Consider the following 17,496-nt stretch of genomic DNA (forward strand, 5'->3'; position numbering starts at 1 on the left):
ACATCTGATTAAAAAAGAAAAAGAAAGATTCTCCCAACAGTTATGATTACATTTAGTTCAACTTACGTTATAGGGAATAGATGGTGGTTTCACACAAAATATAAAGCTAGTAACACACATATTTCCCGAACCAACTGAAGAACCATTTCCTTATACATGAGCTTATAAACATGAAAATAATTGGATAAAAATAAAAATATAAAGATTAATATAAGCATAGCCCTGTCTTAGGTTTGTTAATTATTAAACATAAAAAGGCTGAATAGATATCACATTCTATTAAACAATATGCTAAACTTGTTTCGCACCACTTAGCTTAAACAGTTGGTGGGATAGTCATCAATATTCATGTAATTCATCAATGCTTTGCCTTTAAAAAATTGATTACGTGCTTAAATAAACAAAGAATCTATGTCACAATCACACACTGTCTAAAAATGTTAATTCTTCTCAATAAAGATACACTCAGATGCAACTCTTTTGAGTCTGTGTCTGTTTGTCACTTCCCCGACTCCTTGCCCACCTATCCCTAGATCCCTGTCCTGTCGGTCCCAGTGCTCCGGCTAAGCTGGTCTGTCACTCTGACACCTGACTGTAGTCCCTAATTCATGTACTTTACTTATATTAGGATATTGTGTTAAAAAAAAGTTTTGTTCATTAGGTCACAGCCATTAATGGCTTGAATGTGCTTAGATGTCAGGTGAAGATTAATTCTGGAAATTCAAAGATTCCAGGTTTTTGAATGGTCACTGCTAATCATAATGAGAGGGTTAGTCTAAGTGAGATTTGACTGCTAATCACAATGAGAGGGGTAGTCTAAGTGAGATTTGGAAATATTTTTGGTCATTCATGGCACGAAAACAGCAGAGACAAATTAACAGTAGTGACAGAAGAGAAGGAACAATTCCAGAGTTAATGAACAAATGAAAGTAACTAAGTTATACCAGAAATTGTTTTAGAGAACAACTTTTGGTTATTGAACAAATAGTTATCAACTAGTCTTATTCCTCATTGCCTTTAGCATTCTAAATCTCTTAGGCTACTTCTTAATTTCTGTGTAATAAATGTATCTCCTTCTGTGCTGTTCATTCATACCTTATCTTTTTTACTTTCTAAAAATCTCAGTCTTTCTATATTTCTCTATGAACATTTCCTGATACTAAATATACCTACAAAGATGGCAGCGGATGCTAATGTAAGGGTCCAATAGCTCATGAGTCATTAATGAAACAAAATGGAAAGGAGGACATATTTAGTGATACCTCACATTTTCTGAAAAGCAGAAATGCCATCATTTGTTTCAAATTTCCATTATTTGTCTACATAGTGTCATTCAGTGCACATAAGGGCAAATATGAGCTGGGTGCTGGTGGTTCACGCCTGTAATCCTAGCTACTCAGGAGGTTGAGACCAGAGGATTGTGGTTCAAAGCCAGCCTGGTCAGAAATGTCCATGAGACCATTATCTTCAATTAACCACCAGAAACCCGGAAGTGGTGCTCTAGCTTAAGCGGTAGAGCACTCTACTTGAACTGAAGAGTTGAGGAAGTGCCCCCAGGATCAGAGTTCAAGCCACACAACCAACAAAAAGTGCAAATATTACCTTATGTTTCCCAAGAGGAAGGACAAGATCAATAATCTTCCCAAGCAGAAAAAATAATTTCAAAATGATTCAGTGTACCTACTTTTGCTGAGTTATTTAAGTTACGGTTTCTTTGCTAGACATATTCTCTTCCTTTAAAAATTGTCACATATTAGCTTTACAATAAATTTCACCTAATATTTCTTGTTTCAAAAGAAAAGTCTATACAGTGGATGTCACTTAGATTTCTTATTATCTTAATTCAAAGCCAAACCAGGCAGGAGAGTCTGTCAAACTCTTATCACAAATTGAACACCAAAAAACCAGAAATGGAGTTTTGGCTCAAGCAGTAGAGTACTAGCTTTGGGGTAAGTGGGCAGGAAAGACAACTGTTCAGAGACAGGATCCAGCCTCTGGATTCAAGCCACGGAACCAGCACAAACAAAACAAACAAGCAAACAAAAATCCCAGATATTCTTTGGGACCTTCCTTAAAAGAATACTGGTCAGAGAAGAGGCTCCTTTTGCTGATCATACTCACTGGATCCTGCTTTTATGGAATCCTTATTGTTCCGGAGAACTCAGGACCAGACCAAAGAATTGATACCTGACTCCTGCATCAAGAGAATCATCTCAGGGGTGAAATATCCTTCCATATGACACTTTAAAACTTTCACGTCTTTGTCCCTTTGCAGGAGAACACTTTTAAAACAACGTTATTTCCTTTTGTTCTATGCTGGCCGTCAAATGGTACATTATTTCCTTTTGTGATACTCTCAACTAGAAGTTTACAGAAAAAATTTATATGAGTAAAGAACACACTCGAAAAAGCCAGGGACAGTGTTTCCTTCAAGCGTTAGGATACTTTTCTTCTACAGTAAAAAGGAAAGCACAAGGTAACTTGAACTTTGTTATTCCTCTATGTTCCATTACTCTCCTGGGGTCAGTTTCCACATCCAGTAAAAGTTACTTCCAGTAACAATCGATGGTGCTGCTTGAAGTATAATGAATGTTTTCTGGCTTCACTGAAATAACACTAGGACACCTTTGGACCTGAGGTAACACGTGTTTCAGAGACAACTCAGTAAATAGAAAATATGAAATTTATATTGCTTATAAATACATTATACATGAGTACATTGAGTTCAAACTTTGTAAGTTCTCTGTAAATTAAGGTGAATTTTAAATGGGAAGAAGGTTCTCAGAACATTCTTTTTGTGAGTGTATGTGCTGTTCATAATTTCCCAAGTGTACATGAGCTAACAGTAAGGGAAACAATAGCAATAATAGGAGAAAGAGAAGTTCTGTATTTAAGTATAAGGGTTCAATACAATATAGAAGACTACAAATAAGACAACATTGAAACAATAAAGCCAATCTATTATGTAGATTTATGGGAGTGATATACAGAAAGCAAGACTCCTATGTGGAACATGAAGTATGAGGCCACTTTCATTCTAAATCATGCTTGCTAATCATGCAACTTTGTAGAAAGTAGAATAGAAGAATAATACTGTTTCCAAAGCAAGTCAGATATATGAGTTTGGATTTAACTGGAAAAAATATCCATCTTGTGAGAGCAGGGATTATACTAGCAATGAACTGGTAGCTAAGGTCACATTTCTTTTTTTTTTTCTTCACTTGTATATGTATATTTTTTTGTTGGCTCTGCTCTTGTCACTTGAATTCTGGGGTCATGAGCTGTCTCTCTTCTATTCAGCTCAAGGCTAATGCTCTACCACTTGATCCACAGTGCCATTTCTAGTTTCCTTTTAGTTAATTGGAGAAAAGAGTCTCTGGGACTTTCATACCTGGGCTGGCTTTGAACCCCAATCCTCATATCTCACCACAACCCAGCTTACAATCACATTTCTAACAGTGTACACTCTGGATAAATAATGTGTGTGTTCATCTATCTTTAAAGAATTTTTGAGTTAGGGGCTGGGAAAGTGGCTCAGGTGTAGAGCGCTTGCTTTGCATGCATGAGGCCCTGGGTTCGATACCTCAGCATCACATAAGCAAAAAAGAAAAAAGCCGAAAGTGGCGCTGTGACTCAAGTGGTAGAGTGCTAGCCTTGAGCTGAAGAGCTGAGAGACAGCACCCAGGCCCAGAGTTCAGGCCCCATGACCGGACCCCCCCCCCACCAAAACAAAACAAAAAAAGAATTCTTGAGTTAAAAATCTGGGCTACAGCTTAGACATTACCCTCACAAAAATGTTTTTAGTATAAAAGTTGATATTCCTGCTAAAACCTTAGAATGAAAAGGAGTCTGGGAAGTTCAGTTTGCATCCAGCTTGGGCAGAACAGTCTTTGCAACAGTACATATAATAAAGCAACGAAAAGCTGGATTGGAAGAATGGCTCAGGTGATGGAATACCAGTTATGAGCCAGATTGCTGAATAAGAGCTTGAAGCTTTTGCATGCATACATACAAACATACACAAATACACAGAGGCACTTATATGTGCACACACAAATACACAAATGAAACAACTCTCAGAATGTGTAGAAAAGTTAGAAAACAACAGAATATATATCCTGAATAAGACTAGAATCAAGTGATAATTTTTAATATTAGAAAGTCATCAAGTGAACTTCCTTCAAAAAAGTTTGAGAATTTTACATAGGTAGGGACCAGAGATAGTAAGAGAGTCAATTAATCATTATTATAGGCATCACATCCATGAAGGAATGAATCAGAGACCCCGCAAGTGCATCAGAAAATATTCATATCCTGTGTCAAATGTTAGAACATCTTTGAAAATAGTAGGTAAGCAGTCTGAACAGTCACTATGGTGTATAATATCCCTGGAGAAGTTCAGAATTGGTAGTCTGTATCTAGATTAAATAAACCAAGAAACTATGACAGGGCAATGTGATACAAGCCTAGAATTCTAGCACTGAGATTAAGACAGGAGATTAGAGAGTGGAATTACATAGTGATACCTTCCCTGGACCAGGTAGGATAATTTTGTCTTAACAAAACAAAACAAACAAGAAAGGAATACATAGTTGGAAGTTTGGGCTAATTTTGTCATTATGTTTTGAAAAGTCAAATTTTCTGTTGAAACGCAACTCATACTTAATCCTCACTTGTGTTTTAAATTCTCTCTTCATTACAGAACATTCCTAGATGCAAAATTACTCATGATTCCCATCCAAAATTTGAAAAAGCAAGTAATCATCATTTTGCTTTAACCCAAAGAAACGATGAAGGATTACAAAAACTTAAGCCTGGAAAAATAGCACAGTTCGTCTATTGTAGGATTCTGAAGATCTTGCTAAATTAGAATTTAGATTTAACATAAATATTTTGATTTTGTTTTTAATTTCATATTCTATTGGATGCTAAAATTTCTTTTAAGAAGAGGGTTTAATTGACAAATTCACAAATGATTTTGCATTCTATTTGCCTAGAATATTCTTTCAAGAGAGTTATATAATTAAAAATTAGTTAATAGATAATTACAATAATTAATGTATAAAATGATAATGTGAATGTTGTAGACAGAGTTGCCAAAAAATTGATGATATTAATTTATAAATTTAGAATAAGATCAATTTTTGGAGTCTTTGTTATAACATGGTATGAAGAGAATAATCGTGTGACATCTACTTTCTTCTACCTGTATGTAGCACAGAAAGCAATTTCCTTAATTATTTGCCACTGTATACAATAAGAAAAATGTTAGTTTTGGGGTTTCTTTTTATTTTTGTTTTATTGTTTTGTCTTAGGGCTTGAACTCTATGCCTGGACACTGTGTCTGAGCCTGTTTATGCTCAAGGCTCGTGCTCTACCACTTCAACCTCAATGCCACTTGTGTCTGACTTTTGCTGATAAGTTTATAAGAATCTAGGGAATCTTCCTGCCTGGGTGGGCTTGGAACTGTAATCTTCTGACCTTAGCATCCAGAATTTATATGATAGTTAAGAAAGTATAAATATAAATACTATTTGCAAGTGTTCCGATCTCAAGAATACCAGTGGGGGGGAAATGATGCAACCCAGTTTATTGTGGTGTTCTTTCCAAAACATGTATGGCATCACATTAGCAGAGTTGTATTTTTTTCACAATAGAGATAAGCTATTCATGATGTGAATTAAGGGAAGTTTGAGGTGCACCTTAAAAGTTCTAAACTGTTGGGCTAGGATGACTCTATGTCATAAATATTGGGATTGGTGGTCATAAAAATAATAGCTTACTGTGATAAACAACTGCTTACTCTGGAAGAATTATTACCTATGCTACATAGTTTTATCCTCAACCAGAATGTGGTTATTTTTCTGTTGACTCTCAATCTGTAACACCCCATTGAAAAATGCATCTATTGCAGAATTACGTAACATTCAAGCCTGCACTGTTTTGAATCTTTCAAGTATGGAATCTTCTGAATTTGAAAATGAGTAGTTATTAGTCATTAGAATGTTGAAGAACACATATATTCTGTCTTCTTAACAACTTATTAGCTTTTAAAAGTTAGAGGTTTGATAGAATTAAACTGTTTTCGCTTTTAGTATGAGAAAGTACTATATTTATTCTTTTTTCAAAATATTGGTAAGTATATTGTGAAAATATTTTTTAGTCAGATAGCATTCAAGTTGATGGTCCTCTGATTAAAAAGGGGGTAATTAATTCAAATTAGACACCAAACAGTATTGATTTTTAAGAAGTTACTACATAAAGAATAATATTTACTATACCAATACAGTGAAATTTTATTTCATGCAGCTTATTTTTTAAATTTAGTTTTATTGTCAAAGTGATGTACAGTGGGGTTACAGCAATTTTAAGGTAATGAATACATAACTTTTCAAACTTGTTACCCGTCCCTTATTTTCTTCAGTTTTCCTTCACCCCAATACTCCTCACATGTTGTAATGTATATTTACAACATATTGTCTTGTGAGTATTGCTATTGCATTGTTTTGCCTTTGTCCTTTGTCTCACCATTTTGTTGTTCCTCTTTCCTTCTCTAATTAAGGTAAATATATACATAATGCACAGGCTACAAAAATCAAATACAGCAGGGAATGAAGCATAGGGGAAAAATCCCAAAGAAAACAGAAATCACATAGTACATTAAAAACAACAGCAGCAAATAATACTCTCTGTTTCCATATCTTGGAGTTCATTTTGCTCAGAATCAGCTTATATGGTTATATATATGCATAACAAAACCACTGGAAAATGATAGTTTCATGGAAACTGTATCATGAAAACAACATGTTAACTGTTTTTCATGGTAAAGGTGGGGTTAGGATTGGTGAATTCGCGGTTCTAATAAAGGAATTTCAAAAGAGTTTTAAAATTATAACAGGTAAATTTTTAGTTGTTCAAATTTTTTAACAAGTTTTCCTATTATGAAAATGTAAAATTGCCTGGGAAAATAGGCTTTCATGCAAAGTACTCCATGGAGACTTAGCTGAGAGGGAGCAATGTGGGTGAAGATGGCTAATTTTCACACTAAACAAACCTCAGAAACCTTGCTATAAATCCTGTAGGTTCCCTGGAGAATTGTCCTTACCCAGGAAATCTACTCTTACTGTGTGAAACAAGGTTGTAGTGGAATTTAAATTGAAAGTCCTTTAAAAAAAGGCATCAAAATTTGTGAATTGACTTTAATTACCAAACAGTAATTCTTTGAAAAAGATAATTTGGGTCCAAATATTTAGGGAGAAAGTGCCCTCAACAATGAAAGAAGGTATTGGATGTTTGTAATACTTTCCACAATGTCTTTGCACATGAAGCACTGAACCACAGAAAAAAATCTGATTGGATACTTGAAACCAATGATTCTTTCACATTTCTTAGTAGCTTACAAAATATAATATCCTTATTAACATGAGATAGTGAAGATTTCTCTTTTTAAATAAGCCAAAAAGTTTTGGGTTCAGAAAAGAACTGAGCAAATTGAAAATGCAAGAAAACAAGTTCTTAGAAGCCCTAGCTAAGCATATTGGCTTCAGGAGCGGAGGGAGGACAAACTTTTTGATATACATTGTCTTAATATTTTTGCTACCTAAAGTGATTTTACAGAGCCTATTTAGCTCACTACAATGCAGAACAGATTGAATGAAGACATGAAAATAAATTCCACATCCAAATAAAAGAGTTTTAAAAGGAAAACCATGAAGATGTAGTGTGGGTAGAGCCGGTCAGATCTGGTTGAGTCAGCTAGAGTAGCAGTTGAAGCACACTTTCTGCTCATAGAGATGTGACCCACAGGCATGTCTGCCTAGCTTGCCAGCCATGAGCTGTCCATGCTCCCTACAAGCCCCCGGGGGACCAATCAGTACCTGTCACTATGCAGTGTCCATCACAATTGCCTTACATCAACTCCCCACTAAGTAATTGGCTGGGAAGGACTCAGGAGGATGGGAACGCTGGGGCTATCTAATCCCTCACTTGTGCAGAAATAAACAAGACCTGCATAAGCCTGTTCTCCCAACTTGGGTTCTTTGTGTGAGTCGTTCATGCTTACCTCCTGCTGGAGATCTAGCCCTACAAGTGGCGCCCAACAAGTGGCTCAATCGCTTTCGGCAGATGGACAGTCTAGGGTCTAGTGCAAAATTAGTGCCTCCATGGGCAACCTTCCCCCTGCAGCAGGAGAGCCTCAATCACAAGCACTTGTTGCCCTGCTCCGGAGTATGCAGATAAAAGTATTACAAAAGGAAGCTAGATTAATATGGGAAATAGTGAATGAATTGTGTCCCTGGATTGACTCTGGGGCCATTTGAGATCCAGACAGGTGGACCCACATCCTTCAGGCAGTTCATAAAAAGGAAGTCCGTGACAGCTCTGAGCTGCCCCTAATCTTTTACCCCATTGTAGTAGCTATTCAAGCCTGTCTATCAGGGAAAGAAGGGGAAACTCTGCAAGCCTTTAACACCTTGCTGCAAGAAGAAACAGAACAAAAGGAAAATAGCGAAGCTGCTCTAGCACTCCCATCTTCTTGTGACACAGCAAACAATTCCAGCAAGAACACAGATAACCAACAACTTCCACTAACAGGTGACCCGGGGGCCAGCCAGTTATGCTTGTAAAACTGCCTCCCCCACACTATCAGTCCGAGGAAGCTTGCCCAATCACTTCTTTTGGCTGTTTAGGCCAGCCTGGGAACTCCCCTCAGAAAACTTTGTATCCTTGAGCAGAGATATCCAACTTTTCCCAAGAACAAAAACTCGTTGTTCCCCCTGTAATACAACAGTTGTTCACAGGCCCCACATCTTCCGTGGCAATGACAGCCAAGCCTATAAATCAACCCCAGTTCATGTTCCCTGTAAACGTCCACCGAACCTCTGCACGACCTAACCAATGGTACCCCCATGACCCAAAAATACCGGGCCACTGTCAAGGAAGATGGGTTACACTCCCCAAATGCTCAACAGATGTTCGAAACCCTTAGCATTGATCTTAACTGCCCCCATGATTGGAAGAGCTTAATGATCTGTAGCTTTATGTGTCTTTTTTTTTTTAATTTTTTTTTTTTAAACCAGGGCTGAGAACCGAACCCACGGCCTTGCGCGCGCCAGGCGGGCGCCCTTCCGCTGGGCTAAACCCCCAGCCCCGAGCTTAATGATCTGTAGTCAACAAGAAAGTTTAAAAAAGGCTTAGAATGTATTCCTAAGTACCAGTTTTATAAATGGCTTTGCACTGTGGTTTGTGGTTATTTTATTTCACATGGGATAATATTTTCTACTACCTATAAGTTTTGGAAAAAGAAGAAAACTAAAATTTACTACTCTAGAGGAATATGGTAGAAATAGAAGACAGATTTTATGTTTGTCAAATCTCTGATGAGTACCCGTATTCAAGACTTAAAGTCATATTTCTTACTATGTTAGATATGGAAAACATAAAACACCATATGATAAGGCAACTATTTGTGACTTTTTAAGTGTAATTATTATGTGATGAAATTTACTTTATTAGCTAATGTTTTGGTTTGAAATATGGGAGGCTGATCTATTTAACAAATTTTTGAAGCCACCTACTGAAAAAACAAATGGTGGGGGGTATAATTTCTAAACTTTAATGAATGGATGAACCTGTTTGGCATTAGTGCTGGGTAAATAAATCAACTCTAATGTAATTTGCTCCCTACACTTCAAAAACGATTTATATCACTAAATATCATCTACTTGTAAAGTGTTATTTGGCAAATGTAATTTTTAAAAGTTTATTTGAAAAGGAATATACTTTCAGGAGATTAAATGTAGGTTATCATTGTTTCACAATGACAACATTTTTATACTACAGAACCAAGTTTTACTGAAGTACCAGTGTTTTGAAGCACTAAGGATATTCTCAATTAATGTTTTTCTGAATTATATTTGACCTCTATGTCAAGTATTCCTAGCATTGGTAGACCAATTATGGATCTATCATTCCAGGAACTATTTTTTGGCCTGCTGATGCTGGACTGAAATCCTTCATTAATCATTAAGAGAGGGGTATTACAAATGATATTGTGACATTTGTGGTCTTGTTCAATCATATATGATGGTCATCTGAAAATTGAAAGTTTGAATTACTGTACTTTCACATTTTGTGATTTCATCTTGCATTTTAAGTTGCCTTGCATTTCCCAATTGATTTCTGCTAATTCCTGCATTTCAAGGAATTGGGGCCCTGAAATATAGGAAATGAGAAACTGAGAAGGGTCTTCAATTACTTTCTGTTGGCATGTTGCATAGGCCTAGGTGAGAACTCTTGCCTTATTTATCTGATGATGCGGATAACTGGGACCTGGGCTCCTAGGACCCATGGATCTTGTAGAAGAATAATGCCTTTTAGACATCATATCAGCAAAATTTGAGTATAATCAGTAGGAATGCTTCAGAAACATGGAGAAAAACAGTTTGGGACCAGCGAGTTAAAACAATAAACAGAGCAGCAGAGTAAAATCCCTTATAGATTAGAAGAAAACAACATTTTTTTTTTACCATGTGAATTCAGAAGACCAAGAACATTTAGAAGGAATCACAAGTTTATACCGAAAACATTGCATTGATATTTTTATATTCTAACATATATTCTAATGCTGATTATTAATATTCCAATCTATTTATTGGAAAAATATCAATTAAATTTTCAAATTATCAATTAATTTTAATAAGATACTCTGTGTGAAATATAAAATCAGCACATATAAATATAAAATACATAATAATATATAATATTAAAAAATGTTTTGCATTGTTCTCTTATGGTAAGGGTATCAAAGGCAAAGGTTTTATTTTATTTTTTTTTCTTTTTGCTTATGTGGTGCTGAGGAATCAAACCCAGGGACTCAGGCATGCAAGGCAAGCGCTCTACCACTGAGCCACCAGAGCCAATGGTTTTAAATATTATTCCATTACCTCTACCTCAGTGTTTGATAGAATTAGAGCTAACACATTACCATTCGGAGATATGCAGCCTAGAGGCAAGAGGAAACACTGTGATTAAAACATTACCAATTTAAGGCCTAATAATGAGGACAAACATATGGACTTCTCCTGGAGCTATGGAATATATTTGGTGATAGAAAATCAGTGGTGTAAATTCCTGCCTGGTTGGATGGTAGACAGGCCAAGACATTAGGTAATCATACATATGAACAATTTTTTCACCTTCTTGGCTTTAGTTTCTTTTGAAATATTAGGGTGTAATAAACAATTATATTTTGAAAAAATACCTTCTAGTCTGAACAGTTCTGTCTGAGCTGTTCGTCTCTCTATGATCCCTTGTAACAGACTAGTTTTGCTCCAATAAGACAATCTATGCTGTCAGGGTAAGATTCTGGTTGGTCTGTTCCTACATGGAGCAAGGGTAAAGAGTCAGGGAGACATTTGTGCCAGAAAGACATTTGGGAAATTTTAAGCAGCAGAAGTTTAGAAGTAGCTCTTAAGCAAGGCTTACTTTGAATCCATTAGCTCCACAAAGCTAAATCAGTTAATAAATAAGTACTTGAAAATCCATCACCTTTGGCCCAAGCTATAAAGGCTTCAAAGTATGATCCAATTTCAAATGAAAAAAATTGCAAATATGAGCAATCGAACAAACAATATAAGTTTTTTCCACCATGCACAGAATTTTACAGAAATAAGATGAATAACAATTTGGGGAACAATAAGGTTTCCTTGTTATAAATAGGCAACCAAAGATATATACCTGTCTTAAGATTGCATCATTAACTACTTAAATTTACAGGATACTACATGCTTCAGCAGCACGTCTACCTAAATTACAAAACAGAGATTTACATGGCTCTTGTACAAGGATGATATGAAAATTTGTGAAGTATTGCATATTTTTCATTCTTGAGATGCAAGAAATTATTAAAAAGTTGATTACAAATATACAAGTGTAAGAATACATGTAATTCATAGAAATAAAAGTTAGTTTGACATCATTCAATCTTCACCTTTTTAGAAAGGCCTTTACATAGCATAACCTTTATAAAACTTTTGAAATAAGATAACATTGCCATTTTATCCTAAAGAAATAAAATTCTATAAGGACCTAGGAATTAAAGGAATCTTAAACTGTTTCTATATGGAATGCAATCTGAGAGGACACATTTATTAATGAACCTATATATTATAAAACAATGTCGAATTCAAAGTATTATATCTAGGAGAGAATGAAATAGGTTATGGACATTATACAAACAGAATACTAAATATTTTTAAATATACTTTTTTCAGACAAGCACCAGAAATATCTTTAGTTTCTTTACTACTCATTTCAACAGATAAATTAAAATTATTTATGATTAAAAAATCACAAACTCTATAGAAATCATTATAGGTGTATACAAACAACTCGAATATATTTTGACATCACTTGGAAGAATACCATGGAATCCATGAATTTTTAAAGTAAGATCTTGCTGTTGCTTTGTATTGTGAAAATATTTTGTATGGACACATAGGATGGACTGGCAATTTTGAAATTTAAGAAACTTAACGGAACTATTAGGACTTAGGAGAACAATTTGTACTTATCCTTTTGGCAATATCAAATGCAGTTTCTTCCAAGTTGTGCTTCAGACCTGGTTTGATATAATGGTTCACCAGAAGGAGATCCAACATATCTTTGCTATATCTATTCCCAGCAGCAAGATGCAAGGGGGTCAAGAGGCCTTTAGTTTGGGCATTGGTATCTGTATCATGATGCAATAAAGAAGCCACTCTGGTATTATTCCATGTATAAGTACTGTGCAGGGGTGTCCAGCCATTCAGTTATTACATGAATATCTGCCTTGAGCCACCAACTCATGGACAATGTCTAAGTGTCCACTGTAGGCTTCTTGATGAAGAGGGGTATACTCATCGTCATCCCTAGTATTCACATGAGTGGCCTTTTTGGAAAGTCGTCTCTGCACTGTAGTAAATCGATTATATTCAGAAGAACAAAGAAGAAATTTGCTTGGATCCTATTCCATTTTTTTCTTGCAATTGATACCATATCTCACTTTTTCATCTTGTTCCTCAACTTCATCAGAATTGCCTAACCAGAGACTTTGAGTGCCAGTGAGAATGAGCTGTCCATGTATTCCCCCAATAGCTCACATTGGATGAAATGGTCAGAAAAATCCGGTGAATTTTTTGCATCTGTTTTTTTTCACTATTATTTATTTTCTCTTTTTTTCATTTTTACTATTCTAAATTACTCTAACTGGAGAGTAGGGAACTGGTAGAGAGCAGAGGAAAGATTTTCCTGCGTATTCAAAGGTACAGACTGAAAATGAGGACCAGTGGTGTCTTCATGTGCAGCTTATTCTAGGAATGAGAAAATAGGAAATAATGCCTTCTATGTAAATGAATTGGGAATGACAGAGCAGAAAGTGAAATGATGCAACCAAAAATATAAAAGCAAAATAAATTAGGATAATTAAGGAGCAATCATATTACCTATGAGAACCATGAATTGGAGAGAAGAAGAGAGAGACAGATGTGCATTGATCTAGCTAGCCACAAAATCCATCCCTCAGATCAAATTATAGAGCAAATAATTTTATTTTTTAAAATAGATAGAAATAAAATTTAAGGTCAGATGTCTCCATTGTTTTTAATTATATATTTATTATCTTAAATACTTGTACAAGGGAATTTCCATTGAACAAACCAATTATTTTAAGTATAATGGATTTTTATATAACTTTCCCACACCCTTCCAGACCTCACCCCACTTTAATTTTTTCTAGTTTCATACTATCTGCATTGAATATTATACCTTCACTCTCTTCCTCCACAACTCTCTATATTCCTTCCTTTTGACTTCCCCTCACATCTTCCAAGTAATAGTTTCCTGATATTCATTTTGTTGGAGTAAATTTCAATTTCATAAGAAATTACACCTTTGAAATACTCCTCTGTTAATAGCATGCTTTGGTTAATATTTTTAAATTTCTAGCTTCCAAATATGAGACAGAACATGGGTCCTTTGTGTGTCTGGCTCTGACTTAGTTCACTTAATATATTTTTAGTTCTATCTATTTCGTTGCAAATAATGTAACAGTCTTCAAAATGGATGGGTGCAATCCAATTGTGTATATGTGCCACACATTCTCCAACCATCACTCCGCCAATGGGTATCTGGACTGTTTCTGTAACTTGGCTACGGTGAATAGTGCAGCAGTGAACATGGTTGTGAAAGTGATTTTACTGTAACCTTTTGGATGAATTCATCACTACCTTTATGGGAGCAATCCTCTAGCCAGTTTTCCAGAACAAGTACATCCCCCCTTTCAACTTCATCACAATGTATTTCAAGTCCTCAAAAACACACTTCTCCCTACAAGTCTCAATAAGCTAAAACCACACTGTGCCCATATTCTTTCAATACATTTTTTCATAATTATACATATAATTTAGTGAAAACCTTCTATAAACTTTCCTAATGTGGGAATGAGGGACATGACAGAGTAAAAGTAAGAAATATGCAATTTTATTAGCTATTATCATATTTAAAATCATTTTCAGCTCTAATTCATAGTCTCACATAATATTATTTTAATCTTTATTTGATTACTTCATCTAACCCAAAAATTATAACAGGTGAGTTAAAAAGAAAGGCAAAAAGCGTGGTTTGATTTTCACACTCATTTGTGAGGTTGCATAACATGGGCAGATAGATGGATTGGAATTAATAGCTCTTATCCATTTTGTTAACGTACAGATGGTTTTCCCAAACTGATTCTCGCAATTCGCATTCTATTCAACAACAAGAAACATGTGATAATTTCCTTTGTTTTGCTCCTTATTAACTTTTGTTTCCATTTTATTTTATAATGGATGATTTCATAAATCTACTGTAGATACAAAAATATGTTAAAATATTTCTATCCGTATGCATTGATATATACATACACACATATATTACACAGGTTATAATGATAATGTATAACTTCAGTAATTGTACAATTTACTAAATTATTAAAACTATCGACGCCTCATGCCTGGCATCCTGGTTAGTCGGGAGGCTGAGATCTGGCGATCATGGTTTGAATCCATCCTGGGCAAGAGTGACCAGGAGCCTCTTATCACCAAACAACCAATAGAAAATCAGAATTGGAACTGTGGCTCAAAGTAGTAGAGTGGTAGCCTTGAGAGAAAAATCTCAGGGACTTCATCCAGTATCTTAGTTCAAGAAGTACAATCTACCCAAATAAAATCTATTTAATTTACACCTGTGTAAGTAAAGTATTTCCATCACCCAAATGCACAACCATGTTCATTTGCATGGTAACTCTGTTTTGTCTGAAGTACCATAAAACATTTTCACTTAAGTTGAAAGCTTTGCACCATGGGTTCATTCTATCTCTCTCATGCATTTTTCCACTCAAAAACTCAAATCTTACAATTATTCGAATTATTTAAAATCATAGCTTTTTACTTTAATACCCAAATATTAGAGTTTTAATTGAGTGTCTTGTGTCCCCTAAATGGGTGTTCTTACCACATTGTGATGTCCCCAGCCATAAATTATCCTGATTATTTTTCAGATACTTGTGCATGACCTTGGGCTCAGTCCACGTTATGTTATTCTTCCTGGAATTTAGAATAACAGGTGCATGGCATTGTGTACAGATCTTTGTCCAGTCTGGGCTTTAACCTCTATCCTTACAAGAGTAGACGCTCTTGTAGTCAGGATTTTCATAAGCTTGTCTTAGCTGATGTTTATTTTTTTTTTGGTCTTTGCATTTCCTACAGATTCTTGAGTACTGAATTTGTTTTCTTGGGTTGTTTTGTTTCATTTGAATGTATGTGTTGAGCTGTTCCTCACTTTTCCTTTTGTTTCTTTCAATCAAGTTCTTACCTAAAGTGCTGAGAAACCAATTCTTATTTTTCACGATAGTCAAGGTGAACATGATTTATTCCGAAGAAATTTCAGTAATATTTAAATACCTTTATATCTATGGATGGTATATAAATGATAAGTGCTGCAAAAGGTCTTTTTATTTTCACAGCAATCTTTGTCATACACAGACAGACCATGAAATATATGAAGATAATAATACTACAGATGCAAGCAAAAAGAAGAAAAAACTATTATTAATTTTTTGAAAGAGGCTTCCCTTCTAGTGAAAGAAATACGTTGCTTGATGCAGGATTTCACAAAATTATATTGCTAGGAGGAAGCTAAACAGTCATCTAATTCTACAGATTTGATGGAGAAGAATCAAACTCCTGAATAGTTTATTTTTGGGTCAAATAAAAGCATGCTTCCAAAAAGAGAGTTGACTTTAGAGAAACATGATGAGTTGTATGTAAATAGGTGCTTAGCTGATTTTGTTAATTTGTAAACTAATACAGGGAAATAGAGTACAGCAAGGTAAAAAAAGAAGTTCGCATTGCAATGCTTATGTGTGTGTGTGTACACATGCACGTGTATACACATGCGTGCATGTGCAAGTGCTCATTCATTCATCATCCCTAAGCTTCTGTGACCTAGGTTAGTGGTTTACCACTTGAACCATCGTTCCACTCCTGTTTTTTTGGAGATAATCGCATGTATTTTCATGATTGGACTGGCTTTGAATAGTGATCTTCATATCTCAGCCTCCAGAGTAGCTAGCTAAGCTTATTCAGCCTCCACGTAGCTAGTTAAAATTGGGCCTGTCCTCTACACTTCACTGCTCTTTTATTCTTGTCCTGTGGTGTTCACATGCCTAAGTCATATATATGTCTAGTTGCTTTTAAAAATACTCTTACTGCTTGGAGCCAAGGGCTCCCATCTGAACACTTAACTACTGAGGAGGCTTGAGAACAGTACCCAGGCCAAAAGTTTAGTGGACTTCCTTCTCAATCTATAGCTGGGTGCATTGGATCATTTCCACCATTCTGCACTATCTACAGGTTAGGATTGGAAGGACTACAGAATCCAAGCCTGGCAAGGTAGGAAGTTAGACAAGTTGGTGCGCAACTCTTATGCCATTGATAATGGGAAGGCTCAAACGTCAGATCAGGTGCATTTTCGTGTGGAAAGGGATCCCCTATCCTAAAATTAACCACAGATATGACACCAGTCTAACAAAAACAATACCCTAATTGAACACAATTTCCCACACGCTGGGCGCTGTTCCTCAAGGCTAGTTCAAGACTAGCACTGGACCACTTGAGCCACAGTGCCACTTCTGGCTTTTTTTTTCTGTTTATGTGATGCTGAGGAATTGAACCCAGGGCCTCAAGCATGCAAAGCAAGAGCTCTGCCACTGAGCCAGCTTCCTAACTCTCTACGAATTCTTTATTGGTATATTATTTAGTTTATTTTTAATTTCAATTTAATTTTATTGTAAAGGTAATGTACAGAAGGGATACAGTTACATAAGTAAGGAAATGAGTACATTTATTATGGAAGGAACATTGTTATCTCTTCCATTGATTTTTTGCACACTCAGAAAAAACTACTGATATTTTTCCTGTC

The 17,496-nt window shown here is 35.5% G+C and overlaps 1 pseudogene; it reads left to right on the plus strand.

The window, feature by feature from the left end:
* The first annotated feature begins 11,783 nt into the window (after positions 1 to 11,783).
* Positions 11,784 to 11,880, plus strand: LOC122119548 (annotated as a pseudogene).
* The last annotated feature ends 5,616 nt before the right edge of the window (positions 11,881 to 17,496 follow it).

The sequence above is a fragment of the Dipodomys spectabilis genome, unplaced genomic scaffold (assembly GCF_019054845.1).
Source record: "Dipodomys spectabilis isolate Male_0828 unplaced genomic scaffold, ASM1905484v1 ptg000172l, whole genome shotgun sequence".
Taxonomy (NCBI): domain Eukaryota; kingdom Metazoa; phylum Chordata; class Mammalia; order Rodentia; family Heteromyidae; genus Dipodomys; species Dipodomys spectabilis.